Here is a 15,484-nt window from a genome sequence, read left to right on the forward strand (position 1 = left end):
CATTTTTAAAGACTCTGGTATGTCTCGGCTAGGGGACAGAACCCAAAGCCTTCCTCACAGGGGCGAACGAACGCTCAACTAAAGGCCAAAAGTGAGGCATTGTCAAGGGAGACATTAGGAAGAAGAAAGTTGTTCAGAAAGAAGAGAAAAGATAATATCCCAAATTTAGTCGCCTCTTACGATCATGCAATGGGGACAGCAGGTACAATTCTTACGCCGTACCTGCAGGGCAGATAGGTCATTTAAGGACGGCCTCCCGTGCGTGCGATATCCATGCGTGTTTAGAGTGGATATGTGTGTTTTGGGAGGCTGCGCTATGTTCGTGTTAAGTCTCCTTGTGATAGGACTGAACTTTTGCCGATTTATAGTGCTACCTCACTGAAGCATACCGCCGAACATACCCAGCAGCACATCCCACCCGATTACATGATACTGACAACGGGCGAACCAGTCGCCATACTCCTAATATGCTGAGCGCTAAGCAGGAGTAGCAACTACCATTTTTAAAGACTCTGGTATGTCTCGGACGGCGGACGGAGCACGATGGCTATTGGTCACCATTGACCGTGTCTACCAATCAAAGCAAATTAAGAGTTTATACCAGGTGTGGTTTAAACGGAATGTTTTTCAACAGTTGTAATGATTATGTCATGCCTTTGGACCTTGGGAGTTGAATAACACCCAATTTTTGTGGTGGAATTTTGATAAAGCAACTTCAGACCCCGCAGTCTATAAAGAATATTTGTCTCCAAGCTAAAATCAGCGTGGCAACCAACAAAACAAATTTAGAGTTTATTAGCTCACCTGCCCGAAGGGCAAGTGAGCTTATGGCGTGGCGCGGCGTCCGGCGTCCGTCCGTCCATCTGGCCGTCCGGCCGTCCGTCCGGCGTCAACTTTTCCATTCAAGCAACTTCTTCTCAATAACCAAAAGGCCCAGAGACCTAATATTGGGCCTGTAGCATGCTGGGGTGAAGGGCTACCAAGTTTGTTCAAAAGAATAACGTTGACCTTCATTCAAGGTCACAGGGGTCAAAAAGGCTAAAATCTTTAAACGACTTCTTCTCAATAACCAAGAGTCCCAGGGAGTTGATATTAGGTCTGTAGCATGCTGGGGTGAAGGGCTACCAAGTTTATTCAAATGAATGACCTTGACTTTCATTCAAGGTCACAGGGGTCAAATATACTAAAAAAAAATTAAACGACTTCTTCTAAATAGCCAAAAGACCCAGGGACTTGATATTGGGTCTGAAGCATGCTGGGGTGAAGGGCTACCAAGTTTGTTCAAATGAATGACTTTGACCTTCATTCAAGGTCACAGGAGTCAAAAAGGCTAAAATCTTTGAACGACTTCTTCTCAATAACCAAGAGGCCCAGGGAGTTGATATTTGGCCTGTAGCATGCTGGGGTGAAGGGCTACCAAGTTTGTTCAAATGAATGACCTTGACCTTCATTCAAGGTCACAGGAGTCAAAAAGGCTAAAATCTTTAAACAACTTCTTCTCAATAACCAAGAGTCCCAGAGACCTAATATTTGGCCTGTAGCATGCTGGGGTGAAGGGCTCCCAAGTTTGTTCAAATAAATGACCTTAATCTTCATTCAAGGTCACAGGAGTCAAAAAGGCTGAAATCTTTAAACGACTTCTTCTCAATAACCAAGAGGCCCAGGGAGGTGATATTGGGTCTGTAGCATGCTGGGGTAAAGGGCTACCAAGTTTGTTCAAATGAATGACCTTGATCTTTATTCAAGGTCACAGGAGTCAAAAAGGCTAAAATCTTTAAACGACTTCTTCTCAATAACCAACAGTCCCAGGGAGTTGGTATTGGGTCTGTAGCATGCTGGGGTGAAGGGCTACCTAGTTTGTTCAAATGAATGACCTTGACCTTCATTCAATGTCACAGGGACCAAACAGGCTAAAATCTTTAAACGACTTCTTCTCAATAACCAAGAGTCCCAGGGAGTTGATATTGGGTTTGTAGCATGCTGCGGTAAAGGGCTACCAAATTTGTTCAAATGAATGACCTTGACCTTCATTCAAGGTCACAGGAGTCAAAAAGGCTAAAAATTTTAACAACTTCTTCTCAATTACCAACAGTCCCAGAGACCTAATATTTGGCCTGTAGCATGCTGGGGTAAAGGGCTACCAAGTTTGTTCAAATGAATGACCTTGACCTTCATTCAAGGTCACTGGAGTCAAAAAGGCTAACATTTTAAAACGACTTCTTCTGAATAACCAAGAGGCCCAGGGAGTTGATATTGGGTCTGTAGCATGCTGCGGTAAAGGGTTACCAAGTTTGTTCAATTGAATGACCTTGACCTTCATTCAAGGTCACAGCGGTCAAAAAGGCTAAAAAAATTAACAACTTCTCAATTACCAACAGTCCCAGAGACCTAATATTTGGCCTGTAGCATACTGGGGTGAAGGGCTCGCAAGTTTGTTCAAATGAATGACCTTGATCTTCATTCAAGGTCACAGGAGTCAAAAAGGCTAAAATCTTTAAACGACTTCTCAATAACCAAGAGTCCCAGGGAGTTGATATTAGGTCTGTAGCATGCTTGGGTAAAGGGCTACCTAGTTTGTTGAAATGAATGACCTTGACCTTCATTCAAGGTCACAGGAGTCAAAAAGGCTAAAATCTTTAAACAACTTCTTCTCAATAACCAAGAGTCCCAGAGACCTAATATTTGGCCTGTAGCATGCTTGGGTGAAGGGCTCCCAAGTTTGTTCAAATGAATGACCTTGATCTTCATTCAAGGTCACAGGAGTCAAAAAGGCTGAAATCTTTAAACGACTTCTTCTCAATAACCAAGAGGCCCAGGGAGGTGATATTGGGTCTGTAGCATGCTGGGGTAAAGGGCTACCAAGTTTGTTCAAATGAATGACCTTGATCTTTATTCAAGGTCACAGGAGTCAAAAAGGCTAAAATCTTTAAACGACTTCTTCTCAATAACCAACAGTCCCAGGGAGTTGGTATTGGGTCTGTAGCATGCTGGGGTGAAGGGCTACCTAGTTTGTTCAAATGAATGACCTTGACCTTCATTCAATGTCACAGGGACCAAACAGGCTAAAATCTTTAAACGACTTCTTCTCAATAACCAAGAGTCCCAGGGAGTTGATATTGGGTTTGTAGCATGCTGCGGTAAAGGGCTACCAAATTTGTTCAAATGAATGACCTTGACCTTCATTCAAGGTCACAGCGGTCAAAAAGGCTAAAAAATTTAACAACTTCTTCTCAATTACCAACAGTCCCAGAGACCTAATATTTGGCCTGTAGCATACTGGGGTGAAGGGCTCGCAAGTTTGTTCAAATGAATGACCTTGATCTTCATTCAAGGTCACAGGAGTCAAAAAGGCTAAAATCTTTAAACGACTTCTCAATAACCAAGAGTCCCAGGGAGTTGATATTAGGTCTGTAGCATGCTTGGGTAAAGGGCTACCTAGTTTGTTGAAATGAATGACCTTGACCTTCATTCAAGGTCACAGGAGTCAAAAAGGCTAAAATCTTTAAACAACTTCTTCTCAATAACCAATAGTCCCAGAGACCTAATATTTGGCCTGTACCATGCTTGGGTGAAGGGCTCCCAAGTTTGTTCAAATGAATGACCTTGATCTTCATTCAAGGTCACAGGAATCAAAAAGGCTGAAATCTTTAAACGACTTCTTCTCAATAACCAAGAGTCCCAGAGAGTTGATATTGGGTTTGTAGCATGCTGCGGTAAAGGGCTACCAAATTTGTTCAAATGAATGACCTTGACCTTGATTCAAGGTCACAGGAGTCAAAAAAGCTAAAATATTTAAACGACTTCTTCTCAATAACCAACAGTCCCAGAGACCTAATATTTGGCCTGTAGCATGCTGGGGTAAAGGGCTACCAAGTTTGTTCAAATGAATGACCTTGACCTTCATTCAAGGTCACTGGAGTCAAAAAGGCTAACATTTTAAAACGACTTCTACTCAATAACCAAGAGTCCCAGGGAGTTTATATTGGGTCTGTAGCATGCTGCGGTAAAGGGTTACCAAGTTTGTTCAATTGAATGACCTTGACCTTCATTCAAGGTCACAGCGGTAAAAAAGGCTTAAAATTTTAACAACTTCTTCTCAATTACCAACACTCCCAGAGACCTAATATTTGGCCTGTAGCATGCTGGGGTGAAGGGCTCGCAAGTTTGTTCAAATGAATGACCTTGATCTTCATTCAAGGTCACAGGAGTCAAAAAGGCTAAAATCTTTAAACGACTTCTTCTCAATAACCAAGAGTCCCAGGGAGTTGATATTAGGTCTGTAGCATGCTTGGGTAAAGGGCTACCAAGTTTGTTGAAATGAATGACCTTGACCTTCATTCAAGGTCACAGGAGTCAAAAAGGCTAAAATCTTGAAACGACTTCTTCTCAATAACCAAGAGTCCCATGGAGTTAATATTGGGTCTTTAGCATGCTGGGGTAAAGGGCTACCAAGTTTGTTCAAATGAATGACCCTGACTCGCATTCAAGGTCACGTCGATCAAGTATGCTTAAATCTTTGAATGACTTTTAGTGAAAAGCCAAAGTGCAGAGAGACATTAGTATATTGGTCCTGTAGCATGCTTTCAAATAACTGCAGGATCCATATATGAAAAGATCACTGCATTGCAGGTGAGCGATTTGGGCCCATTGGGCCCTTGTTCAACTTGTGGGTTTAAACGGAATGTTATTCAACTTAGATTAACTTCAGACCCCGCAATCTATAAGGAATATTTGTTTCCCGCCTGTCTCCGGCTAAGGAATTTAAGGAATATATATTTTAGAGGTACACACCACATAAAGGACAAACGACGCAGTACAACAGCAATAAGAATTGGTCATAGAAACGGCGATTCCGTTTAGTACCTACCTTTGAGTGAACAACATTGGACGTTTGTTCGCCTGTCATTACTATAGTTGTCATGAATACTCTCGAAACCGTTCACGAATTTATCTCGAGGACACTGGTACAGTAGAGGTTGGTCATACTCATTTACGTAACCTGGAAATTGGGAATAATGTAAAACAAAGTAATATAGTACATATAATGGATTAAATGGTTAAAGCCTACAATTGATATGTGATTATGTTCCCTTAAAAAGCAAGTACAATTTTTGAAGTGAATGGTATACAATTCAAGTGACGAAAATTCCTAAAATCAGAAATTTTGTCGAAAACAACTTGAATACACTAACGAAAGGCAAAAAAATTGCAGGAAAAAAAACATCAGCCAGCCGAATTGACATCTTGATGTGAAAAAAAAATATTCCAGAGAAGACCAGAAAGGTTGAAGACATGGGATAATGAAAAGTTTGACATCCACAAAAATGCTACAAAACCTTGACATCACTTGACGTCATCTTTCTACTTAAAGGTTGGTCATGTTTTATTTAAATGGAACAATATAGCAAATCCCAAAAATGAATTTGTATCACCCAATGGAGGGTTATTGCTTGCATGCAACGCTGGAACATCTAGGGACCGAAATGACTGATATATCAGTGTGCTCAAACTTATGTAAACGTCTGTGTGTATACCAAACAGTCCGTAAGTGATGAATCAACTGTCATGAAAATTGAAAAAAGTAATATCTACACGACCACTTACTTTCAAAATCAAGATTTATATTTAAAAAGCGATCATTTGAAAAGGGATACAAATATAATTATCTGTAAATGTTAAGTGATTCGGTTACTTAATGTGTAAGGTTCCATAAACAGCCAACGACATTTGAGGACGGCCCGTGTTTGAGACAATCAATGACCTGAACGGGGGAAATCAATGGTTTTGTTACGTTTTTATTTGTTTAACGTACTATCAACAGTTAAGGTTAGTTAAAGTGCTCAACGGCCCATCAATACGGTTTGGTTGATTTTATTTAGTTTGGTTTGGTTTATTTTGTTTAACGTCCTATTAACAGCTATGGTCATTTAAGGACGGCCTCCCATGCGTGCGACATGTATGCGTGTGATGAGTGCGTATGTGTGTTTTGGGAGGCTGCGGTATGTGCTCCTGCTAAGCGCTCAGCATACAAGGATTGGGACGACTGGTTCGCCCGTTGTCAGTAAAATGTGACCGGGTGGGGTATCCTCGGCAGTATGCTTCAGTGAGGTAGCACTATAAATCGGCAAAAATTCCGGCCTATCACAAGGAGACCTAACACGAACATACCGCAGCCTCCAAAACACACATACGCACACACCACAGGAGACCGTCCTTAAATGACCTTAGCTGTTAATTGGACGTTAAACAAAGTAAACCAAACCTTGTCAATCTCGAACAATCGAACAATGCTATATATATATATAGTTATAGTGTGGGGATCCCATCTGCTTTAAAGAAATAGCGAAGTCCAGACTCTAAGGGTCTGAAAGACCTCAAGTGTCCTCAAAAAATGTTTTTACAACATGATTGTGTTTAAAGAAACTAAGTCCCTTAGAGTGGGGAAAGACCCTTGGACCTATTTTTATATCAGAATCGTGTTCATCCCTTAATATCCAGTGATGCTTTTGTTATGGGATGGAGGGTCATATTAACCATTTATGCAACATCTGTTCCCCTTTCCCCAAGGATGTTTCCGACCAAAATGGGTTCAAATCCATTCATAGCTTTATGACTAGTATCACTTTAAAGGAATGGTCTCAATTCCCCCTATTGGGCCCTGCCCTCTCTGGTCCCTTCGGGGTAATAATTGTCATGTATGCTAAATCTATTTCTGAAATTTGGTTAAAATCCATTTGTAACTTATGACAAATAACTATTTGCCCTATTTGGCTCCGCCCTTCAGGCCCCTTTGGGGTCAGAGTTAATATTTATACAAACTCTTTCCCCCTTCCCCCAAGGATATTCTAGACCAAATTTGGTTCAAATACATTAATAACTTCATGACTAGTAGGAATTTAAAGCAATCACCTCTAGTTCCCCTATCGGACCCCTGGGGGTTCAGAGTGAACATTTATACAAACTCTGTGTCCATTCCCCAAAGAATGTTCCTGGCCAGATTTGGTGAAAATCCATTCCATACTTTAGGACTAGTAGCAATTTAAAGAAAATGTTGACGGACTGCGGACGGCCAGGTGAGCTAAATATTAAAATCAAAAAGGGAGATACAGAGAATTCCGAAGAAAAGTTCGGAATAAATACTCTACATTTTTTGTTACCTGACCAACTGCAATCCGTGATATTGATATTCGATGGAGTGCAAGTGTATGTCCACTTTCTGTCATTGTACCAATTGTGATGGGTACTAGAGATTCGTTCCAAGTATGCATTACTTCCGCAGGTGAAGTCCACCGGTCCATCATATGAATTGGCATTAATGACGAACGAACTCGAGACGTCGACACGGGCGAGTGATAGAACCAAGACTGTCTGTTAAAAAGTAATATTATCAAGTTAATATAACACATAAGGCTGTATGAAGGCATTACTTATCGGCACAAATCCGAATAGTACCACGAAATAGTATCTCCAAGGTTCTGTATCGTGGGCTGTGATAAATGTTGTGTGTTTACGATAAAATTGCAGGTCTGCATTGTATTTCCAAGGTTCAAATAGAAATTACTGTAAATCACTTTTATTTCGCGATTACTTAATTACTAATCAGTACAAAATTACTTTAAATTCGCGAATGACGTTAACAGGTCGGCGATATTTCCATGTTGGTAGGCATTTTGTTGATGAGTCATGTATGAGTGTGGCGAGTGCCTTTGTTTTGGGAGGCTGCGGTATGAAGCTTCCACGCACATTCATATGTAGTACCACGCCACAAATCTTAATTTTTTAAAAGAGTTACCAAAGATAATTCGTCAGCCCATCTGGCCCAATTACGGAAACAGTGAACAAACATGAAGAATCAAGCGATGTGGAAGTATGATATACATGTATGCTTATATAACCACGCATACAACAGCTCATAGATCTTACAACAGCGCGGGGCGGGGGGGGGGGGGGGGGGGGGGGGGGGGGGAGTTTGGTGTTTTGTGTGATTTTACATTTCTCTTATTTCTTTAACAGCGATGTATGTTCACCAACTAAAAACAAGAGGCCCATGGGGCCTGTATCGCTCACCTGGTTGGATTAGACCAAATGTCAAAATAATGTTCATATTCAATTTGTTTTATTTGTAAATCTCCAAAAATGCTATATATGGTTATAGTGTGGCATGTAGCGATTTAAAGGAATTACGTCTATTTCCCCTATTGGGTCCTGCCCCTTTGGCCCCTTTGGGGTCAGAGTCACCATTTATGCAAAATCTGTTTCCCCTTCCCCCAAGGATGTTTCTGACTAAATCAGGTTCAAATCCATTCATAACTTTATGACTAGTAGCGATTTAGAGGAATTACCTCTATTTCCCCTTCTGGGCCCCATCCCTTTGGCCCCTTTGAGGTCAGAGCCACCATTTATGCAAAATCTGTTCCCCTTCCCCCAAGAATGTTTCTGACCAAATCGGGTTCAAATCCATTCATAACTTTATGACTTGTAGTGATTTAAAGGAATTACCTCTATTTCCCCTTTTGGGCCCCGCCCCTTTGGCCCCTTTGGGGTCAGAGTCACCATTTATGCAAAATCTGTTCCCCTTCCCCCAGGGATGTTTCTGACCAAATTGGGTTCAAATCCATTCATAACTTAGTAAGTAGTAGCGATTTAAAGGAATTACCTCTATTTCCCCTATTGGGCCCCGCCCCTTTGGCCCCTCCGGGGTCAGAGCCACCATTTATGCAAAATCTGTTCCTCTTCCCCCAAGGGTGTTTCTGACCAAATTGGGTTCAAATCCATTCATAACTTTATGACAAGTAGCGATTTAAAGGAATTACCTCTATTTCCCCTATTGGGCCCCGCCCCTTTGGCCCCATCGGGGGTCAGAGTCACCATTTATGCCAAATCTGTTCCCCTTCCCCAAGGATGTTTCTGACCAAATTGGGTTCAAATTCATTCATAACTTTATGACTAGTAGCGATTTAAAGGAATTACCTCTATTTCCCCTATTGGGCCCCACCCCTTTGGCCCCTCGGGGGTCAGAGTCACCATTTATGCAAAATCTGTTCCCCTTCTGCCAAGGATGTTTCTGGTCAAATTTGGTCAAAATCCAATAAGAAGTTTTAGACTAGTAGCGATTTGAAGCAAATGTTGACGGACGACGGACGGACGGACGGACGGACGGACGACGGACGGACGGACGGACGACGGACGGACGACGGACGCTGCGCCATGACATAAGCTCACCGGACCTTCGGTCCAGGTGAGCTAATAACGGTAGATCCTAAATGGACGTCAATCATTCTGGTCATTCGTATATAAACATTCGCGAGGGATTTGTATTATTCACAGGTTTCCGATATGACAATCTTCGAAATTTTGGCTAATGAACCAATGTTGAAAATCGATTTAGGCAGGACATTGGTTAACGCTAACATTATCGGCTATAGGAAATCATTTGGTTCCGCGGTTCCTATCATGGCTTTGCCTAAGACGTTTTACATTACAATACAAACCAAACCAATGGAATATTTTACTTCAAAAATGAGTTACAATAAGCTCTATTTTCTTAAATGTGTCCACAGGGAGTCCGTACTGTTATGGTATTTTAACTGTGCATTGCATTCCTATGCAGGGCAGGTCTGATACACCAAATTGCATAATATCCAGAATAGAACATCTAGGTAAATGTTAACATGTTTCCGATGTTGACAATATTAAACATACAGCTAACAAAATCGAACCAGGTACCCTAGATTCCGAATACGTTTGTTTTGTAAGCTGTCATTGGTTACAAACACGTATACCCTTTTCTAAATATTCGGAGTGATCCTAATCCCAGAAGTATTAAGGAAATGACGATTCTTGACAACAAAAAAATAAAAAAATATCATTTTCTTTTTAAAATACTTACAAGTAAGTGGCTTCCAATCAGGATAAACATATTCTTCATTTGTTTGACAAAAACAAGTGATACTCTGCCGAGATGTGGTTGCAAACTTCGTGTATTCTCCCTTCCAATAATACGTGCCACCAAGTGGAAAGAGTTATCGGCCTGGACTGACGAAGGTAATTGTGAATTGTCATAGGTAAGCCTATATATAGTGACCGATATGCCAATAGTGCTAGTCTATTGGCTAAGGTACTCTATAGTGCTAGAGTAGCGATTTAACGGACGATTATTTTTATCGATATTGTAATAAAATAATCCTATTACTCACTGCACAGCGGGGCATCAATTGAAGAAACCATCTGACACATCAACGCATTAATCAGCTGATAATTATTCCACGGACTACTTAGGAGTATGTGACTGCTTTTTCGACAGACCTACTTGGAATTCCACACAGGAAAATGGTTCTACGAGAGAATTTAATGTGTGAATTTAAAAAGCATCAATAACCAATGATCAATCTTTAACTTGGCCATCAGGATAGAAAAGACAACACTATTTAAACATCAGTGATTAGATAGTTATGAGTTCTTAACGGCCCGCCAACATTATTAAAGTCTTAAAATTAAAACATTTTGATTAAAAATGAGCAGAAAACGAAACAACATAAAACAAACAAAATATGTAAAAATGGCTATGACAGCACAAATCGTCCGATACTGACCAAAGGCTTTTTTAAATTGTTCAAAGTTTTGTATTATGCTAATGTTTCGAAAATTCTTTGTTTAGACCGGGTTTTTCAATATTTTATCTTTAAGAGAGAGACCCCCTTCCTATTATATGCAGGTAGGGCGTAAGAATTGTACCTGTTGCCCCCATGGCATGATCGTAAGAGGCGACTAAATTTGGGATCTTATCTTTTCTCTTCTGTCTTAACAACTTTCGTCTTCCTAATGTCTCCCTTGACAATGCCTCACTTTTGGCCTTTAGTTGAGCGTTCGCCCCTGTGAGGAAGGCTTTGGGTTCTGTCCCCTAGCCGAGACATACCAGAGTCTTTAAAAATGGTAGTTGCTACTCCTGCTTAGCGCTCAGCATATTTGGAGTGGGACGACTGGTTGGCCCGTTGTCAGTATAATGTGACCGGGTGGGGTGTGTTGCTGGATGTCTTCGGCAGTATGCTTCAGTGAGATAGCACTTTAAATCGGCAAAAGTTCCGGCCTATCACAAGGAGACTTAACACGAACATACCGCAGCCTCCCAAAACAAAAATACGCACTCACCACACGCATACATATCGCACGCACGGGAGGCCGTCCTTAAATGACCTCAGATGTTAATGGGACGTTAAACAAAATAAACCAAACCAAACCAAAGTATTTTGACGTTTGATAAAATCTAACCAGGTGGGCGGACTGTACATTGTTTACGCATGGACGACGCACGACGACGGACAAAATGCCTAAAATCATTGTTTTAAATATATTTAATAAATTTCTTCGTCATTTCTGTCTCGTCTCGCATCTGAATTTCAATATTGGTTGTCCAACATCCCTCTCTTGACGTTTTCCTTGGCATTCGTGTTCTCGCTTGGTCACGTGAACACCACTGAATACTACTTTAACACTAAGTTGGTAAACATGACCAGCGCAACCCATTGATATATTTTCCCAGTACAAATCAACGCAATAAACTTAATTAACATGCTCAAAATATTTTACCTTTTTTAAAATATAAAATATAATGTAGAAAGAGTAAAAAATATAGACTACAACTATACCAATACTTTTTGATTTTTGTGAAAATGTTGCATGTTTTATCAATACACCAATCTCATAAAAGTTTGTAAGTATAACATATTTGGTATCAAATTAACAATTAATTGATACACTGTAAACTGTTACAACTGATTTTTAAATCTACATTAGCCTGTGAATATAATTTACCATTTTGTTAGGGTACTCCTTCACTTAACTTAACACCAAGACTATCGGTTGATATAATGATTAATAATTTATACAATAATCGTTTATTTTACTGTTTCTACGTATGGTGGAAAAAGTAAAGAATTTTGACTAATGTGAAATACTCATAAGCGGTTAATAAGCATAGTATACTCAAATCATCTTTGAGGGCTTTGCCCGAAATTGTGAATTCATGAATCGGTAGACCCCAGTTTCTTATACTATTGGCGATTTTAGGTCCTTAAGCGCCAAAAACCTCTAAAGAAATCACTGAATAGAACTGAAAACAATTCAACATTTATGGTACATTTCTATTGCATGTACATGGTAAATTATAAAGCGACGCAGATATATCGAAAAAAACATTTCATAGACGTAAACGTTGGTTTGGTTTGGTTTATTTAGTTTAACGTCCTATTAACAGCTTATGTCATTAAAAACGTAGAAAAAAGCCTCATGTGCCTGTTTGAAATCAGAAAACTAATTATAGAATGCTTCACAATAAAATGTTGGTCGACAAAAGAGATGATTCTCATCTCGTTAAATATAACTGAGGTAAACTATGTATAGCCGATGCATACACGCGAGAGGACAACTGGGGCAATTTGTTCTACCACATATGCCGAATTTTGGTTGAATATCGTACACATTCTTAACAGTTTGTGACTAATGTTCTTGCTATTTAAATTTATATTCGTTAATAATCGGTGGTCTAAAGTCGGAATATAGTAGTCTAATGTCGTTTTGTTATAGTTTAAATGTTGTCATAGCAACCTTATTCGTTCTCATTTCCAGTAACTCCGTCATGACATTGGTTTGGTTTGATTTATTTTGTTTAACGTCCTATAAACAGCTAAGGTTATTCAAGGACGGCGTCCCGTGCGTATGCGACATGCATGCGTGTGGTGAGTATGTGTTTTAGGAGGCTGCGGTATGTGTGTGTGTTAAGTCTCCTTGTGGTAGACCGGAACTTTTGCCGATTTATAGTGCTACCTCACTGAAGCATACTGCCGAAGATACCCAGCAGGTCGCCCCACCCGATCACATTATACTGACAACGGGCGAACCAGTCGTCCCACTCCCCTGCCCTGCAGGTAGGGCGTAAGAATTGTACCTGCTGCCCCCATTGCATGATCTTAAGAGGCGACTGAATTTGGGATCTGATCTTTTCTCTTCTTTCTTAACAACTTTCTTCTTCCTAATGTCTCCCTTGACAAAGCCTCACTGTTGGCCTTTAGTTGAGCGTTCGCCGCTGTGAGGAAGGTTTTGGGTTCTGTCCCCTAGCCGAGACATACTAGAGTCTTTAAAAATGGTAGTTGCTACTCCTGCTTAGCGCTCAGCATATTTGGAGTGGGGCGACTGGTTGGCCCGTTGTCAGTATAATGTGACCGGGTGGGGTGTGCTGCTGGGTGTCTTCGGTAGTATGCTTCAGTGAGATAGCACTTTAAATCGGCAACAATACCGGCCTATCACAAGGAGACTTAACACGAACATACCGCAGCTTCCCAAAACACACATACGCACTCACCACACGCATACATGTCGCACGCACGGGAGGCTGTCCTTAAATGACCTTAGATGTTAATAGGACGTTAAACAAAATAAACCAAACCAAACGTCCCACTCCCAAAATGCTGAACGTTAAGCAGGAGTAGCAACTACCATTTTTAAAGACTCTGGTATGTTTCGGCCAAGGAACAGAACCCAAAGCCTTCCTCATAGGGCGAGCGCTCAACTTTTAAGACCAAAAGTGAGGCAGTGTCTAGGGAGACGTTAGGAAGAAGAAAGTTATTAAGAAATAAGAGAAAAGATCCCAATTTTAGTCGCCTCTTACGATGGGGGCAGCAGGTACATACGCACTCGCGGATACCCGTCCTTAAATGACCTTAGTTGTTAATTGGACGTTAAACTAAACAAAAGGCCCATGGGGCCTGTATCGCTCACCTGGTTTGATTTGACCAAATGTCAAAATAATGTTCATATTCAATTTGTTAATGCATATACAAAAATTTACTCTCTGAAAGATCATATGGATTATTTTTCACCATAATGGTGTTTAAAGAAACTAAGTCCCTTAGGGTGGGGAAAACCCTTTGGCCTATCCCTTAATGCCCAGCGATACTATACATAGTTATGGGATTGAGGGTCACAGTAACCATTTATGCAAAATCTGCTCCCCCATCCCCACGGATGTTTCTGACCAAATTGGGTTCAAATCCATTTAAAACTCAAATCTCTATTTCCCCTATTTGGCCCCTCCCTTCAGGCCCCTTGGGGGTCAGAGTCAATATTTATATCAACCATCTTTCCTCTTTCCCCCTTCCCCTAAGGATATTCCAAACCAAATTTGGTCCAAATCCATTCATAACGTTATGAAAAATAGCGATTTAAAGGACAACCCCCTATTTCCCTATTTGGCCCCGCCCCTCAGGCCCCTGAGGGTACAGAGTAAGAATTTATCCAAATTTGGTTAAAATCCATTTAAAACTTTATGGCAAATAGCAATTTAAAGACTAATTTATATTTCCCCTATTTGGCCCCGCCCCTCAGGCCCCTCAATATTTATACAAACTCTTTCCCCCCCCCCCCCCCCCCCCCCCCCCCCTTCCTCTCTGGATGTTCCTGACCAAATTTAGTTAAAATCCATTCGTAACTTAATAATAATAGCGATTTAAAGGATTAACCCCTTATTTTACCTATCAGACCCCACTCCTCAGTCCCCTGGGTATTCAGAGTAAAATGTAAACCAACTCGGTTCCCCTTCCTGACCATATTTGGTTAAAATCCATTTAAAACTTCATGACTAGTAGCAATTAAAAGACTAATCTCTATTTCCCCTACTTGGCCCCGCCCCTTACGTCCCTAGGGGTATAGAGTAAACATTCATATAAACCCCTCCCCTCAAGGATGTTCCTGACCAAATTTAATGAAAAGCTATTCAATACTTTAGGACAAGTAGCGATTTAAAGGAGTAACCATATTTCCCCTATTTGGCCCCGCCCCTCAGGCCCCTGGGGGTTGAGAATAAAGATTTAAACAAACTCTGTTCCTCTTCCCCCAAGGATGTTCCTGACCAAATTTGGTTCAAATTAATTCATAACTTTATGACTAGTAGCGATTTAAAGGGGTAACCCTATTTCCCCTATTTGGCCCCGCCCCTCAGTCCCCTGGGGGTTCAGAGTAAAAATTGATACAAACTCTGTTGCCTTTCTGCCAATGATGGTACTGACCAAATTTAGTTCACATTCATTCATAACTTTATGACTAGTAGCGATTTAAAGGATCAACCCTATTTCCCCTATTTGGCCCCGCCCTCAGGCCCCTGGGGGCTGCCCTGCAGGTAGGGCGTAAGAATTGTACCTGCTGCCCCCATTGCATGATCGTAAGAGGCGACTAAACTTGGGATATTATCTTTTCTCTTCTTTCTGAACAACTTCTTTCTAATGTCTCCCTTGACAATGCCTCACTTTTGGCCTTTCGTTGAGCGTTCGCCCCTGTGAGGAAGGCTTTGGGTTCTGTCCCCCTGGCCGGGACATACCAGAGTCTTTAAAAATGGTAGTTGCTGCTCCTGCTTAGCGCTCAGCAAATAAGGAGTGGGACGACTGGTTCGCCCGTTGTTAGTATAATGTGACCGGGTGGGGTGTGTTGCTGGGTG

This window comes from Pecten maximus, chromosome 17 (assembly GCF_902652985.1).
Source record: "Pecten maximus chromosome 17, xPecMax1.1, whole genome shotgun sequence".
Classification (NCBI taxonomy): Eukaryota; Metazoa; Mollusca; class Bivalvia; order Pectinida; family Pectinidae; genus Pecten; species Pecten maximus.